The sequence below is a fragment of the Solanum pennellii genome, chromosome 4, assembly GCF_001406875.1.
Source record: "Solanum pennellii chromosome 4, SPENNV200".
NCBI classification, from domain to species: Eukaryota; Viridiplantae; Streptophyta; class Magnoliopsida; order Solanales; family Solanaceae; genus Solanum; species Solanum pennellii.
In genome coordinates, this window is record NC_028640.1 from 53,527,041 (window position 1) to 53,531,364 (window position 4,324).

Below are 4,324 nucleotides of genomic sequence, written 5' to 3' on the forward strand. Positions count from 1 at the left end.
TATATATATATATATATATATATATATATATTTAAGATCATAAAAAATAAAACCTTTTTTATCAAAAAGAAAAAAATAACTTGAATCTCACATTGAAAAAAAAAGTAATTAAAATTTAGGCTTCCAACTTATTGTTGACTTTAGACCACTAATTAGCTTGAGCCGTCACTGAGCTTACTTATCAATTATGTTTACTAACTAATGCTAAAATGTTTAATTAAGAAAGGACATATGTTGAATACTTATTAATTTTTTACTTTCTTCATATTTTTACTTGTTATTTACTTTCAACACTCTCTAAGCCGCCTTAACACAAAAAAATGTGTATTTATTACATTTCAAAATAGTTCTAGGAACTATTCTGACATATAAAGAAAATGTGTATTCTTAATATTTCGACAATAGTTCAAGGGAGTACTTATGCTTTTTTTCAAAAAAAAAAAATATTTACAAACTTGGCAATGTTTTGTTAACCTCATATTCAAACATTTTAATAATGACAATACTGACCAGGTTCTTGATGCAGGAAGTAAACAAGATACAACACAAGTACAAGGCTACAATCGGGATGCTCTCAGTGATCACACTAAGATAGGCGCACCAGTTAAGAATGGAATGTAAATATTTGTTCAATCAGATCAAACATCACAATATGTGAAATCAAAGACGCATTCAAGGAAAATAAGTCAAGGATATCGAAGATAAAATCAAGGGAAAATGTTAAGGAAACATCATCAAACCAATATTTACAAAGAGTACAAGATAAATCAACTTAAGGAAAGGATCAAATAACACACGACTATCAAGCCAAGACTCAAAATCCTCACGCAAGGAAAGAATTGATCTATCATGCACATATCTAATATGGACAAGATTCAATAGATCGATTACAAATGACTCAAGGATAAGATCAAACATCCTTGATTCAAATACCCTTGGGTTTCTCATAAGAGCTTACACTATATAAAACCTTCTTTGCCAGTTGTGTGAAGCACATAACTGTTGGGCTATTGACCATCTTCAGCCAAAGTCCCATGGAATAATCCTACTTGAAAAAGGATTGGAATTATTCTCTTTATTTTGTTTCCAATTCTATTAGGAAAAGGATTGGAATTGTAATCCTATTTGTAGTTGGTTTTCGCTTTGTAAGGAAAAGCACAACTCCATAAATAGAGGATGGTCTTGAGAGAATAATTCAATTGCTCATTGATATCGTATTTGAAAGTCATTAGAACATAACAAAGGTTTTGAGAGAGCTTTCAACAAGAGAAAAGAGAGAAGGAAAAGGGTTATTTTGCTGTAGTATTTTTCTCCGACCAGCAATATTCAAATCGTGTTTCCCAATTAACTAACTGTTTGTTCATGCTGAAATTTGGACTGAGTGTTCCTGACATCTTGGTGGTTGATTTAAATGGTGAAGATCTAATTCAGAGGTCAGCAAGATCCTATTTTAGATCTCGAATAGAAGCTGAGTTTGAGTGATGTTTCTTTCTATTTATGTTTTGTTGGTGTAGCTATTGTTTGTTCTTTTTTGGTACTTGTTGTTTAGACATTAGAAGAAGATTTTTAATTATCTTATTTGTATAGTGAAGTAATTTGGATCTTGTCGATCCCGTGGTAGTTACCTTCTGTTTGAAGGGTTTTTCCACGTTAAACTTGGTGTTCTTTATTGTTAGATTTTTGCTTTCATCTTTTCGGTACAACAACTGGTATCAGAGCTAAGGTTATCTATATAGAGGGGAACATGAGCAATTTGGTATGTCTAAATGGAAAAAACTACAACATATGGAAAAGCAAGACAAAAGATATATTGTTCGTGAAGAAGATGCATCTTCCGGTTTTTTCGCTCATAAACCCGAGAATGTGACCAATGAAAATTGGGAATTTGAGCACTAACAAGTATGTGGATATATAAGACAATGGGTTGAAGATAATGTGCGTAACTATATTGTGAATGAGACACATTCTAGAACATTGTGGGAAAAGTTGGAGACGTTTTACGCTTCAAAAACTGGTAATAACAAGTTGTTCTTGTTAAAGAAATTGATGACTTTTAAGTACAAGGAGAGCAGTTCTATTTTTTATCATATAAATAATTTTCAGGGTATTCTTGATCAGCTAGCAGGAATGGGTATTAATTTTGATGATGAAATACAAGACCTTTGGCTTCTTAATACTCTACCGGATTCTCGGAAACTCTTCGTGTTTCTTTAACAAATTCTACCACTGGTGGAAAGGTGACTATGGAAAATGCAAAAAATGGTGTGATGAATGAAGAGGTTAGAAGAAAATCTCAAGGCATATCTTCACATTCAGATATTTTGTATACAGAAGATCGAGGGAGACATAAGACAAGAGACCCGAGGAGTAGAGGTAAAAGCAGAAGCAAATCAAAATTCAAGAATCCAAATATTATATGATATCATTGTGGAAAGAAAGGACATTTTAAAATATTTTGCAAACAATTGAAGCAAGATCTTAAAGAAGGGAAAAGGGAAGAAAACATTGAAAATAATGTTGTTCCTGTTGTCCAAGATGACCTTCTCTTCGCTTGTGATAAAGACGTCATCAATTTTGTATCTCAAGATACAAGTTGGATAGTAGATTCTGGAGCCACATCACATGTCACACCAAGAAAAGACTTATTTTCATATTTTACTTCTGTTAACTCTGAGGTGTTAAAGATGAGTAATGCTCGTGAGGTTAAGGTATTCGTTATTGGCACTGTTTGTTTGAAAATCAATACTGGTTCAAAGTTGGTCCTTCAGAATGTCAAGCATGCTCTAGACATTCCCTTAAATTTGATCTCTGTAGGACAACTAGATGATGATAGCTATCATAATGACTTATTCAATGGCCAATGGAAGCCCACCAAAGGCTCATTGATTTTAGCTCGAGGAAGAAAACATTAAAATTTATACGTGACACAAGGATCGATTCTTGGTGACTCTATAAATTTGGTGGAGAGCAAGGCTTTATCAGAATTGTGGCACAAGAGGCTTAGTCATATGAGCGAAAGGGGGAATACCTATTTGGCTAAGAAGAATTTTCTTGCTGGTATGAAATAAGCAAAGGTGAAAAGATGTGTTCATTGCTTAGCAGGGAAATAGAGAAGATTTTCTTTTCACATTTATCCACCTTCAAGAAAGTCTGAGCTATTGGAGCTAGTACACTCAGATTTGTGTGGTCCTTTTAAAGTGAAGTCAAAAGGTGGTGCACTTTACTTTGCTACTTTTATTAATGATTGTTCTCGCAAGATTTGGGTTTATCCTTTAAAATCCACAGATCATGTGCTTGATACGTTTAAACAGTTTTCAAGCTTTATCTGAGAGACAAACGGGAAAAATAAATTAAAATGTATTCGCACTGATAATGGTGGTGAGTATATGGGTCCCTTTGATAACTACTGCAAATCACAAGGAATTCGTCATCAGAAGACTCCTCCAAAGACTCCTCAATTAAATGGTTTGGCAGAGAGGATGAACAAAACTTTAGTTGAGAGAGCTAAATGTGTACTTTCATAGGCTAAACTTCCGAAATTTTGGGCTGAAGCACTTAACATTGTTGCTTATGTTATCAATTTGTCTCCTGTTGTTGCTTTGGGTGGTGATGTTCCAAAAAAAATTTGGTTTGATAAGGATGTCTCTTATGATCACTTGAAAGTGTTCGGGTGTAAAGCTTGTGTGCATGTTCCAAAAGATGAGAGGTCGAAATTGGATGTTAAAACTAAGCAGTGCATCTTCATTGGTTATGGTCAAGATGAGTTTGGATATCACTTTTATATTTTCATTGATAAGAATCTCATTATAAGTCAAGTTGTTGCGCTCTTTGAAGATCAAACTATTGAAGATATTGACAAGACTGAGCAACTAGATTCTCATGCCGATGAGAGCTTAGTTGATGTTGATCCAATTCCTATTATTAATATATCTTATGTACATGAGGGAACCCAAGGAAATAATCCAGATAATGATCAGAGTTTAGAACATATAATTGTTTCTATTGATGATGTTGTGGTTGATAATCAAGCATCTCATGGTGAGATGATCACTTCAGATGCGCCAGAAACCTCTTGTAGAAGATCTACTAGAGAGAAGCGAAGCTCAACACGTTATTCTCATGATGAGTATATTCTATTGACTAACATGGGAGAACCTGAAGGTTATGATGAAGTCATGTTAGATACTCATAGATATAAGTGGAAAGAACTCATCGTAGACAGTCATGAGTTTTTTAGAAGTGTGGCAGGCAGGAAACCTATCAAAAGTTACTTCACTTTAAGTCCATTTGGCCCCTTGGCTGAAGGGGGAGTTTGTTGGGCCAT